Source organism: Panthera tigris, chromosome D2, assembly GCF_018350195.1.
Source record: "Panthera tigris isolate Pti1 chromosome D2, P.tigris_Pti1_mat1.1, whole genome shotgun sequence".
Taxonomy (NCBI): Eukaryota; Metazoa; Chordata; class Mammalia; order Carnivora; family Felidae; genus Panthera; species Panthera tigris.
In genome coordinates this window covers 37,349,747-37,363,036 of record NC_056670.1, presented here as the reverse complement: position 1 = coordinate 37,363,036, position 13,290 = coordinate 37,349,747, and the positions used below count along the sequence as shown (strand labels likewise).

The following is a 13,290-nucleotide window of genomic DNA, read 5'->3' as shown; positions in this document are numbered from 1 at the left end:
TTTTTTTTTTTTTTAAGTTTATTTTTGTGAGAGAGAGAGGGAGAGACAGACAGAGTGTGAGCACAGGAGGGACAGAGAGCCAGGGAGACAGAATCTGAAGCGGGCTCCAGGCTCTGAGCTGTCAGCCCAGAGCCCGATGCAGGGCTTGAACTCACAAACGATGAAATCATGACCTGAGCCAAAGTCGGATGCTCAACCGACTGAGCCACCCAGGTGCCCCGACCTATTTTTCTTTTTTAAACACATTTCTTAATGGTACTATTTTTACCCCCTGATACTTTGTTTTGCAAATTTTCTGATGCACAGAACAGTTGTGAGAACAGTACAATAAACATTTGTATGGTCTTCGCCTAGATTCACCAGTGGGTAACAGCCTGCCGTCTTTGCTTTTTTCATTCTGTCACGTTCTATATTCAAGTACAGTTTTTTTTTTTTTTTACCAATTTGCTCGGACAAAAAATGGCAGGCATCAGGACACTTCACCCCGAAGCACTGACGCGTGTGTCATGTGTGAACCAGGCCATGCACCTATGTGACACATCACCATTACCAAACCTGAATTCCAGGCTGATGTATATAGTATGTTCTACTACGTGGTCTCTTCCAAGTCTTCCTGGTTGTCCTAAATATGCCTTTATCAATTTAAAAAAGTCTAGGCTCTAATAAACACGCATTTGGTTGTTAGGCTAGCGTTATTTAAAAAAACCCTGGATTATACACTTGATTATCCGTGATTGACATATGTTTGTTAGAACACAGTGCTGTACTGTGGATGTGTACATATACCATATTCATTGATATCCCCTAGGCGGTCTTAGAATTCTTGAAACTTGGGAGGAGCCTGGGAGAGATGCACCCTCTTCTTTTTTACAGAATCTGTGTCTGAACATCAGAGAGACCTTTCCAGTATCCCAGTGTTGAGGTCTGCATATGTGTTCTGAATTTCTTTGGTTTATGAAATCTGACACCTCCAAGTCTGGACATTTTAAACTGTCCTGCTAAATTCTTTTAAGTACCCAGGGCTCAAATATACCATTGCCTGGAGGGTTATAGGTCATTTGACATAAAACAGAGAAAAACTGATAGTGTCTTCTACAAAGCTCAGAACCTCCTCCTCCCCTCTCCCCTTTTGGTGTGGGGTCACTGGCCTTCTTAGCTCTGGACACCCTCAGAAGGGTTGATTGCTGCAGTGGGGCTACCAAGGACCGAAGCCCAGCCAGGGGAGGAGGGAAATCCTGAAGAGGGAAGAGAGGGGATATGGGTGACAGGACGTGGAAGGGAGAGAGCAGAGAGAGGTGCCATGGTGGCCACTGTCGTTCTGCCCTTAAGGAGCTGGGCCACTCGGTTGACCCGAGGGTCTGTTAGCCGAGGGCCTGCTGTACGTCTCCCTCAGCACTGGGAATGAGTCCTTGGTTGGCATTGGTTGGACTGGTTTTAAGTCCAGCTGTGAGGCTGTTTCATTCCCTCCTTTCCCTGAACCCTTCATCCCAGTCCATAGAGTTGTCATGAGGATCTGAGAGGAGATTTGGGTAAGTTCTTTGAAACTGCAATGGAAGGAGGTGGCTCTCCCTTCAAGACTGTCCATGGAGGAGGTGGGGGAGGATTGATAAGCTCATCCTCCCGGGGACTGTCAGAGACTGGTATAAGACCAGCTTGCGCTTGGGGGGCAAGTGCCAACGAGGAGGGGACAGAAGTGAGGACAGGTGGTGTTCCTGGAGAGGAAGGTTGCAGTGTGCGCCCACAGGAGGAGCTTCTGGCACAAGGTCAGGCCTGAGTCTTACTGGATGCGCTGGCTAGAGAAGAGGTATAGTGAGAGTCAGGGAGCAGAAAAGTCAGGGCCTGCCTTAGGCAGTAAGCTTCCTGCCCTAAAGAAGATCCTCCAGGGGCACCTGGATGGCTCAGTCGGTTAAGTGTCCGACCCTTGATTTTGGCTCAGGTCATGATCTCACAGTTGATGAGTTTGAACCCCGCATCGGGCTCTGTGCTGACAGTGCAGAGCCTGCTTGGGATTCTCTCTCCCCCTCTCTCTGCTCCTCCCTTGTGCACTTTCTCTCAACAACAACAACAACAACAACAACAAACCCAAAAAACAAAAAAAAACAAACCCCCAAACATTAAAAAAAAAAAAAAAAAAAAAAGATCCACCCCCCCCCCCCACCACACCCCCCCCACCCAACAGCCTGACAATGAGAAGGCTGCTTTACTACTGTGTGTTTCGAGGAAAGGGTTACTTGGGATTATGAGTTGTTCTTCCTACCCCATCTCAAAAAAAAAAAGCTTTATTCTTTGCTGACAATAAAGCATGCACATTCATGTAGAAAATTCAATTAATGAAGAAGAAAAAGGAAAGGCACACAGAATCCCAGAGGCAACCCTATTAACATTGTGCTGGGGGAAAATGGAGCTTTTATTGTATGGCAAGCATTGTGCCAAATGTTATTTCATCCTCGCAAAAACCCTGGGAGGTAGGTACTTTTATTATCCCTCTTTTATGGGAGAGGAAAACGAGGCACAGAGAGGTTAAGGAAGGTGCCCCGAGTCACTCAGACCGTGTTTGAGCTGGGATTCCCAGCAGGCAGGTGGGTCTGGAACTCATACTGCTAACCCCGCTGGGGTACTGACCACCTCTGCAGGTATCTGATCACTGTGGATGTGCGCACATGTCCTTAGACACACAGCCTACGGTTCAGATTCGCAGTTTGTGAAGAGAGTTGCTAACCACCGTACAGAGGTGCGTATGGAGGGGCATCGCGGTTCTGTACCATCTTCTATCCCATGGCTCCCTGTACAAAAGCCTTTGGTCAGTGGCCTGGGGTTTAGAAACCAAGGTTTTATCTACTTGCTCTAGTTGCCTGAGGGATAGATAAATCAGTCCGTCGGTGGGAAGGACCCAAGATGGCCGTGTTGGGAAGAGGAGAACGAGGGGCTTCCCATCTCAGGCCCGGGGGCAGGTGGGGACTAAAGCTGTCCCCCACCTCCCCCCATCTGCTGTTAATAATGTTCCTTCCAAGGAGAATTGGTAAACCAGGTAATGGTGTCTGCGGTGATTTCTAGGCTGTAGGGTGTGGTTCTTTTTTGGTTATTTTTTACTTGGCCATCTGAGCTTCTTTGGACTTCTGTCCTTCTGTCCCAAGGCATGGGATGGTCCACAGCTGGTACTTCCCTGTGGCATCCAGGCACTGGCTGTGGACTTGGTGGTTCACAGCCAGGAGTTGCCGCCCAGCGAGATGTGGGATGTGGGATTGGCCGCTGTTGTTTGCCTGGGGGCAGGCACTCCTGGAAACCTTCCCTGCCCCTGGGGCAGTTGTTCGAGCAGGAGCAATCACCCAGGCTTCCAGGGACACTGCAGGGACTGGAACAGCCTCTCGGTACCTTGTTTTCCCAGTGTGCAGTGGGCTGATGGTGTCTATTCTTGCTGCTTCCCAGAGCTACGGGAGAAATAATGAGCCGGGGGATCAGGGAGACGAGGCATCATCGGGGAGCTCAGTCCCACTGGTGCCTTGTCCTCAGCGCACGGGCACTTTCCTTTTCTCTCCTTGCTCTGGTACTGGCAGGCAGGCAGGCAAGGTGAGACTTGTTTCTCCTCCATTCAGAGTGGGCTGTTCATATGGTCACATGACCCATACACCAGTGTCAGAGGCAGGACTGAAAGCAGGTGTGGCCTTCAGGCCAGTGCCCTAACCCTGCAGCACACAGCATACTGGTCTTGCCATTCTGAGTTTTGTGTTTCTTCACCCAGTTATCTAGCACTGCATTCAGTCCGAAGAGAGCGGGAAGCCAGGGGTCCAGACTCAGTCAGCTCTGTTTGCCCAACTTTGTGGCTCTGGGATACCTCTCTGGGTCACTTGTTCGTTCACTGGTTGTTTACTGAGCACAGATGCATGCCTCGTCCTGTGGGAGATGCTGGATCTGCAGACACGAAAGAGGTAACACCCTGGTCACAGGGAACTCACGGTCTGGTGTGGGTGACAGTTTGTAAATAGTCCATGCTAATACAGCAGGCGGGTGCAGTGTCCAAGCAGAGCAAGGTGGGACTCTGGGAGTACAGAAGTAGGCGGTTTGGACCCTGTTGGAGCCTCAGTTTCCCCATCTGTTAAATGGGTGCATTAGACTACTTGGTCTTTGGGGTCCCTCTGTCTTTTACATTCTGTGACTCTTTGTGAAAAGAGTGTAATCCTGAGGGTTAGAACACACCTAGCGTCAACCAAAATTTTATGTTAAAAGTGCTCCCGAGTCAGACGGAGAGAGAGGTGTCTCTTGGGTTCTGTATCTCTTTTCACAAACAATCGTGCATTCTCTGACGGGCCAAATACATTTGTTTTGTATGGCCAGGGAATGTTTTTCTCAGAAGTTGGTTTGGCTTATGGCTGTGTGTCGGTGCCAGCAGGCTGCTTATGGGTCACGGGGTAGAGAGGGATTGAGGGCACGTGTCAGATGTGCTACTGCGGATCTGAGCCAGGACTGGGTGTGATTCCATTGGCTGAGGTGTCCCAGGGAAGCGGCCGCCATCCCTGGTTGGTAAGGCCATGTCTGGCCCATGGGTGTGTCTGTCCTGAGTCTGGGGTTTGTGGGCGCCGCAAATACAGACTGAGCAGGGTGAGGTGGTCGGTGTGGCCCCGAGCCCCTGGACCAGGCTGCAGGAGGGGGGCGCTGGCTGGGGAGGGTTGGAGGGGCCCTGTCCTCCTAGGGCTCCTTTCTGGGCTTCATGCTAGGGAGCTGGGTCAAGGCTGTACAGTCAGCAAGGGGTAGAGCCGGATGACTCCTGAGTCCATGTTCCTGCGTCTTGAAGCTCCCCAGAGAATGAGCTTTTCAGCAAACCAGTGTCTCATTAAGATGAAGCCCCGAGATGCTACATCTTCTGTCGGGTCCAAAGAACTTTCTCATGGTTTCCTGTGGAGTGCTGTGTAGTAGGGACCAGAGCGGAATGTGGGTACAGAGAATGGGCTGAGGGGGATTGCTCCCTCCTCTGCTGTGTGAGTACTGGGGGCTGGGAGGGAGGGAGGTCAGCTTGCCATGTGCGAACGAGCTGCCCAGGATGGCAGGGATGTACGTTAGCTGTTCACACAAACAGAGATACGCCCTTTCCTCCCTCACTGAATTCCCTGCTCTGTAACAGGTACTACTGTGTGCTGTGGGGAGTATAGAGGTTTGACAAAGCCTCTTCCTTGGGAAGTCATCAGTAGAACTGGATACTTAATTTGTGGCCTGGTACAAATTGAAAATGTAGAGTCCCTGCTCATAAATCATTAAGAGTTTCAAGACGGTGACAGCAGAGCATGAAGCTAGGTGTGACGTTCCTGAGACTGTACAGGCTGTGCTCCATGACACTGGTCCTGGTCCTCAGCCTCATGGGGAACCGTAGGGGAAGTACAAGCAAGATAATGGTAGAACAGTGATTTCCCGATGGAGGGGTCTGGGAGGGCTCCTTGGAGAGGTCCCATTTAAAGCTGGAGCTGGAGGTGCTTGAGTGGCTCAGTCAGTTGAGGGTCTGACTCTTGATTTTGGCCCAGGTCATGATTGTGAGATCGAGCCCCATGTCAGGCTCCATGCTGAGCATGGAGCCTGCTTGGGATTCATTCTCTCTCTCTCTCTCTGTCTCTCTCTCTGTCTCTGTCTCTCTCTCTCTCTCTCTCTCTCTCCCCGTCCCTCCCTCCCTCTGCCGCTCCCCTGCTCACGTGTGCTCTCTCTCCCTCTAAAATAATAGTAGTGATAATACTAGTAAAGCTAGACCTGGAGGGATGGCTAAGACTGTGGTGGAGGTGGTGGTGAGGGTGGAGGCAGGGACCCATGGGCGTGGGCAGGGAGTGATGAACTCACGGCTCTGTAGCCTGGCTGGATGGCTGGGTGGTGGTGGGCGGCATTTGGGAGTGTGGACAGGCTGGGCTCAGCCCTCGAAGACCCTCAGATGCCAGCCTCAAGGGAGGCTTTATTCTGCAACCGGCGACTGCTGGGAACTTGGAGATGGCACCGTGGGGCTCTGGGAAGCACTCTGGGGATTGGTCCTCGCTGATGTTCCAAAGTCTCGGAATGCCTCTGATGTCGATGCACTTTACGCTTGTTCTCTCGGTCCTCCCAGGCTGGTGCAGATGAGAAAGCGGAGGTGCAGAGAGGTGTCACGAACCTCGCCTGCGGTCGTAGGTGGTAGAGCTGGGACCCTAGGGATGCGGGGGGGAATCGGGAGGCGGGCGAAACTGTTGAGCTGCCACGGGTACCAGGATGGTGGCAGGGGGGAGAGGTGACCAGGGTGAGAGGGGCTGCAGGTGGGTCAGGTGGACGTGGGCACCTGAGCGCGTCTCACTGTCAGGAGTGCCCCGCAGCCGAAGATCTGCGGTCCTGGTGGGTGGCATCCTGCTGCAGCGGCAAGGGGCGGGGGGGGTCCTGACTTTGAGAAGCTGCCTGTCTTTCTCATCGGTGGATCCTGCTGGTTGTTACCTCTTGGGTTTTGGCCCCAGTCTGTCTCTAAGTTTCTCCTTTTCCTCATCATCACCCTTTGGGCATGTAGAGACCATAGTCTGTTCCTCCAGAGCTTTTCTTTCTTTCTTTTTTGCAACCCCTGGTTCATTCCTCCCCTTCCTACGTTTGTTGTGGTTTTATGCTGCGTATGGTGGCTCGGGTGTGGTGAGCAGCTGGGATAGATGGGATTGACTTTCAGCACGTCTCAGCAGATGCTGTTGGGTTTTGGATCTTCCTGCACTTTTAAGATGTTCATTGTCTGTTGGCCTCCACCCATGGGGGGCTGGTGTGCCCCTTCCCATCATGTGTCTACTGAACCGTGTCCCCACACATCTCCAAGCACCCCCTTGGACGACTCTACTCTTCTACTTGGCACCCCAAGGCCTGCTGTGGTTATTCATGTGACCTCTCCTTGTGAACACCTTTCTTCTGTCCCCAGGGTCGGAAGATCTGATGCTTAGTGTCGAGGGACAAGATGGAGATGAAATAGCCTGCAACTGACCCTGCCTGACCCTTCCTGGGTCTGGAAGCTGAGGCCTACCGTCTCCCAGCCTGGCAGGTGCTTGGTAACTTGACACTGCCTTGCTAATTGTCTGCTGAGATCACAGAGCCCTTGTCACCACCCATCTACAAGGACCACAGTCCCTGACTGGGCCAACTGGTTGAGCCACTGTTCTGGGCACTCATGGGAAACAAGTGGCCTTTGTGGTGAGCTGGTAGACAGAGTGGCCGTCAGCATGGGCGAGGTGGCTGCACACGCAGGCCTTCTGGGCTGGGTGGGGCCCGGGGCAGCCAGCTCTGAGCTGAGAGGCCCACAACGGGCCCCATTTTTCTTGATGTCGGGGGTGTGGGGTACAGAGTTGCAGGGACCACTTCTTTCCCCTTTGGGTTGCTATTGAAGACAGTATTTTCTAGTGGTTTTCTAGTGCCTATATGAAGAGACTTCATCGGTTCTTCTACCTGACATAGGCCTGGGAGGTCACCTGTGGGTTGTGACCCTTCTTCATGGCTGGGCTTTTACCATGTCTCCTTGAGATGCCAACAGAGGAGAAATGAGACTGTAGGAGGTTTGAATGTTTCAAATTTGGCAATTCTTGGCAGTCTCCGAGGGAATCTTTCTCTCACTCCCTTCCTCAACGCAAACCCCAAACATACCACACATTTCAAAAGACCACACACCTCAAGGGGACTCGGTAAGTAATAGGTGACGTGGTTTAATTAGCTTTAAATTATGAAACTCGAGAGGAAGATGTATTTAGTAACAGGGGCTGGGCTGGTCCTTACAGACGCTCTTGCCTCAGAATGCCACGTGCCCCACACGCGCTGATGGTGTAAAGGTGGCTTTGGGCACATGTCTGTCTGTGTGTTGAGACTATTTGACGAGGCTCCAGTGAATGACCTGACAATGAAAAAGTGGCCGGCCCTTTAAAATGGTTCCGGAAGAATCAGTATCATTGACGAAAACTACATTCAACAGTTTTGCCCGACCAACATGACTGATAGCTTTAAGCCGCTCATCTAATCCTGTTCAGATGGGAATCCTGCTTTCTTCTGTCGTCCATCGTGGTATTGTCGCTGCTCCCCACCTTGAAACTTTTTTTTTTTTTTTTTTTTGGCATGTTCTTTCACATTATTTTCCTCTCAAGTCATCTGGAGGCAAGATGTGCTAACACAGATGGGGACAGCCACACAGGAGCTGCTGAAGGACGGGCCCCTCGAGGTCATTTCTCTGTGACTGTGAGAGGCTGAGCAAAGGGGCTCCTGCTGCATTTTTGCCTTCTAGTCATTCAGCCTGCTGTTCCTGCACTTTGCATTTGCTCTGCTGTGCTCCCAACGCCCTCCCCACCCGCCTCTTTCATCTTTGATGTAGTCGCCTTGGACAGAGAGCTCAGAAAATGAAAGAACAAATTGTAGACTCACAATGTTTGCCCCCAAGGAAAGTGCATATTTGCACAAAATCCTGTCTGACGGTTTTCATTTTAGCTAAGAAGTTGGGGGCCCAGCAGGCTGTAGGAAATATGAAAACTGGCGCTTCATGGGCTGCATGCTGATGGTAGCTCCCTGTCGGAGCCCCGTCTGTCACTAGAGATCTGAATTTTTCAGATGAAAATCACTGGCTGGCCACGGGCGACCATCGCCTCGGCCGCAAGCACGCACACGTGCTGCGAGTGGCTTTGGAGCCTGCTTGTCTGCCCCTCAGGGTCTCCTCTTTGTTTTTCTGAAATGTGATGAAATGGAACGTGCTTTTAAAAATAGGTATTTTCTGGGGATGATGTCCTGGCTGGGATTATTGGTTGTGGCGGTCTTCTTTCTGCCCCGTGAGTCCCTTATCTCATCTTGGCTGATAGGACACTGGCAACGGCTGCTTGTGTCCCCCATCCCTCCCCTTTTATTCTTTTTTTTTTTTAACATTTATTTATTTTTGAGAGAGAGTGCGTGCGCGCGCGCGCGAGTAGGGGAGGGGCAGGAGAGACAGGGAGACACAGATCTGAAGCAGACTCCAGACTGAGCTGTCAGCACAGAGCCCGACGTGGGGCTTGAACCCACCCACTGTGAGATCATGACGTGAGCCGAAGTCGGACGCTCAACCGTCTGAGCCACCCAGGCAACCCCCGCTTTTTATTCTTAATAGTCTTTACAAATATATTCCTTTTGATTACTTGTCTATTTGCACACAGGCCACAGATTCTATAGAATTCCTTAACTGTGTTACAGTGTTTTTCCTTAAGAATAATATATATATTTTTTCTGATTACCAAAGCAATGCTCATTAAAAAAAAAAAAAAAATCCAGGAAAAGATTCCAGAACCATGTAACAAGGTAGAAAGCCTGAGTTCCCTTAAACCTGAGTATCTGCTGGGGGCCAACGGCTGGGGGAGAGGCTCAGTGGCCTCAGACGGTGGTCATCCAGGTGGACAGGGTGTTCTAGGGGATCATACTGTGACTGCTGGGTGGGTGAGGATGGGCAGAAGGGTTTGGTTTAGAGGCAGCTTAGCCATAGTTAAAGGTGCAGGGCTCGGAGGTGGGTGCTGCTGAGTCATTAAGGGCTTGTTCCTTAATTTCTCTGAGCTTCAGGGTCCTTGTCTATAAATAGGGGCTAATAACAATACCTCTTTCCTGGAGTGCTGTGAGTTTTCAGTTACGATTTGATGGTTTTTCACAGCTGGCACTGTATTGAGTGTCTGTGTTAGAAAGGGCAGCACAGAGCCTGGCACGGTAGCAGCTGTATTAGTGCCGTGACAAAAAATGTTGATGTTAGGGGTGTGGGGCACAAAGTACCCAGGACAAGATGGCTCAAACCACAGCCATTTATTGTCTCACAGTTCTGGAGGCTGTGAGTCTCCGATCAAGGTGTCGGCAGGGTGATCTTGGGCCACTCTCCTTGGCCTGTAGATGACTGTCTTTGTGTCCTCATGTGTGTGTGCTCACGTCTGTGTCCAAATTTCCTCCTTTTATAAGGATCAGGGCCCATCCTACTGACCTCATATTAGTTGAATCACCTCTTGTTCCCTATCTCTAATGCAATCACATGCTGAGGTACTGGGAACTTAGGACTTAGACTCTGAATTTTGGAGGGGACACAATTCAGCCCTTCATAGCGGTTATTTCTATTATGCATGGTTCTGTAGTGATGAGGGGCCCGGAAACTGGCCTTGGCACTGTCTCCAGCTCTCAGTGTGACCTGGCTCAGTCGTGCCTCATCTGGACATCTGCACAGCATCAGGGCCCGGCTGTACAGGGGTCCTTGTAAGCTCTGAGGCAACTGAAGGTAACTGGGAAACGTGGATCTAACACTACTCTTCAGACTTTAACTGGGGACAGCAGGCAGAGTGACACAGGCTTGGGGGTGTCCTGTCCACTGGAAGGAGGCTGGGTGTGTTTACTGTCGTGACGACCTGCAGATGGCCAGTAGAAAAAGAGCTAGGAGAAGACTGTGACCTTTGGGGGCTGGTACATGTTGGTTTCATTTGTTGTACTCTGTGGTTGTGGATGTGGATTTTGGCTTTTTCTGCTTTGAAATATTTCCTCTCGTTACCCAAGATCTTGTTACTTTTTCTCCTGAGGGCTGCCTGTGTGTAAAAGATAACCTACATCCCTGTGTGCATTAGAAATCCTCCTCTGATTTCTTCCCCCATTTCCTGGGGTTGACTTGGGGCACTTTGAAGACCCTGCGTGGCCAGATTTTGCCTTGGGTGGGTGGGGGGACTTTTCTTTCTGCGTTTGACGAAAGAATGACCATGGGCCTGTTTTCTGAACATGAGAATGTGAAATCGGTTATGCACTCAAGTTGAAGGTTAATGGGAGCACTAGATCCGCTGAAATAGGTGTGAAACTGGAATATGACGGAAGGGAGCCTTTGTTACGGGGTTTTTAGGGAGAAAGATGTTCGAGATGTTTCACGTTTATTTGATGGGATGTGGGGTGCCTGCCAAGGGGAACACTCACAGCCTGCATGTGTTGGTGCAGTGGGTCTGTAGCCCCAGGTGTGCCCTGCTCTGGGTGTGACAGAGGTGAGCATGTCGTACCTGAGTGTGTTTCTGCAGGTGACTACGCGTAGCTGTCCCTTTTGTAATACAGTGTAAAAGGTCCCTGTGGTTTCAGGAATGGATTCTTTCCACCCACTTCTGGAGGTCACCTTTTCAAAATCCACACAAGGCTCTGTGAGAATAAGGAGTGAACCCTCCTGAACAGTGTCTCCTTATTCAAGAGGAAGTGTCTGGGGGCTCTTCTTGGACAGGAAAACCATCTGCTTTGGTCTGGGCTTCCTAGAACCCCTCTGAAAGGCCAAACCCTTCTTTAATGTTCTCTGTTTCTCAGGGCCTCAAAAGAAAAAAATACATAGAGGATCATTGTCCTTTTATTTTACTCTGAGGACCCTTTGGGTGGTCCTGGTCATTTAAAGAATCTTGGAGAAACAGATTGGATTATAGATTTAATTCCAACCAATCATCAATGATAGTAACCTTGCTAAGAGCTGAGCACCTTGTGTTTCTTGTTGGTGGACTTGCCCCTTAGGAACCACCCAGAGGGAGTGTGGTGCATGCCTTCCCTTCTCGGCAGACATAGATACATCCATCACAGGCTCCTTTTTCCACAAGCCCAGGTGTGGCCTCAAGCTCTTTTAGCACAGTACCTGGGATAGTTCTAACAAGACTTGGCAGTTCTTTCAGGAAGGACCGAAGGACCGTTTGCCTTTTCTGGTCTAATCCCAGCACTTCCATTCTGATGGAGAAACCAGAGCCAGTCAGTTGCCTCACTTAGTTGGCAGAGCATTGTTGACCTCTGGATGATGAAATCAGATGTTTCTTTGCCTTCCATGTCCTACGCCAGCATTCGGTGCAGCAGGCCACCCCTCTGACCACTCTCAACCCCACTGCCATCTAGAAGATTCCATTCTCTGGCTTCTCTTGACTCCCTGAGTGGTCTCTGTCTCTTCCAGAAATTTTTATTCCTTCTCCTAGCCTCACAGAGTGTGCATCCCAGGATTTTGTCCTGTGTATGCCCAGAATAGTACTTTCTGTGTGGTTGCTCTATAGGAAGCGCTAGATCCCGCTCTCCCCTTTCCCTGGCTCCTTTCTTACCCAAGGGCTTCGCATTACCAGGTAGTGACCGTGGGCCTGTCACTTACGACCTCCAGTCCCAAGGGGACTGTGTTAGTCTGAAACTCCCCTCACTCCAGACTCCAGTTTCCCACCATCAACAGGCTGTGCGCACAGGGGTTTTCCTTAAGACATCAACTGCAGTACCTTCCCAGATACCCCAACCCAAACTCCTCGCAGCAACCTCCACTCCCCCTCCCCTCCCACATGGTCTCCTTCATCCCTTCCTCTCCACCCCTGCATTGTCCTCATGTTCCATCCCCGTCCACGCCCTGTGAACACTGGTTCAGGGGAGCTCCTTGCGTGAGCATTCCAGCTGTTCGCCACACTTCCAGGCCCTTCCGCTTTATCTTCCTCGTTCACAGTTGCTGGGGACAGTTGCTGAAGCTCATCCCTGCTCTCTTTTTCCTGTGCTCAAAAACAGGGGGTATCCTTGAGTTCCAGGGCTGAGGAGCTGGGGCTTTCGTTTGTAGGAACCAAGGTTATTATTATAGGGTTGTGTGAAGCTAGGTGGGGTTTGGAGCACCCTGTAAGCCCAAAGAGTTTGGACAACTAACTGAGAGAGAGGGAGATAAAGCCCTTGCCTTTTTTCCCCCTTCCTTTCTTTCTTTCTTTTTCTTTTTTTTTTTCTGTGATTAAATGTGTATAATGTAGCATTTGCCATCTTAACCATTTTTTAAAACAATGTTTATTCATTTTTGAGGGACAACACGAGTTGGGGGGGGGGCAGAGACGGGGGACAGAGGATCTGAAGCAGGCTCCACGTTGACAGCAGTGAGTCCGATGTGGAGCTTGAACTCATGAACCACAAGACTGACCTGAGCTGAAGTCAGATGCTCAGCCGACTGAGCCACCCAGGCACCCCTGTCTTAACCATTTTTTATTTTATTTTATTTAAAAAAAAAATTTTTTTTAACCTTTATTTATTTTTGAGACAGAGAGAGACAGAGCATGAACGGGGGAGGGGCAGAGAGAGAGGGAGACACAGAATCTGAAACAGGCTCCAGGCTCTGAGCCATCAGCCCAGAGCCCGACCCGGGGCTCAAACTCACGGACCGCGAGATCGTGACCTGAGCCGAAATCGGACGCTTAACTGACTGGGCCACCCAGGCGCCCCTTAACCATTTTTTAAATGTAGACTTCAGTGGTATTAAACACATTCATAATGTGCTACCACCCCCACCATTTATCTCCAGAACTCTTCAATCTTGCAAAATTGAAACTCTACCTGTTAAAC

The 13,290-nt window shown here is 50.5% G+C and overlaps 1 protein-coding gene across 4 annotated transcripts in view; it reads left to right on the top strand.

Annotated features, from left to right (window-relative positions):
- Positions 1-13,290, top strand: part of DLG5 (discs large MAGUK scaffold protein 5) — a 126,141-nt gene that overhangs the window by 22,212 nt on the left and 90,639 nt on the right. The window contains exons 1-2 of one of the 4 annotated variants that reach the window (XM_042959823.1): positions 7,120-7,199; positions 7,423-7,646. The exons of 1 other annotated variant lie outside the window; for it this stretch is intronic. The gene's annotated coding sequence lies outside the window, so the exon portion shown is untranslated. Of the gene's footprint in view, positions 1-7,119; positions 7,647-13,290 lie in introns of those variants that run through there. 2 more of the 4 variants (XM_042959829.1, XM_042959824.1) reach the window with 2 other exon arrangements.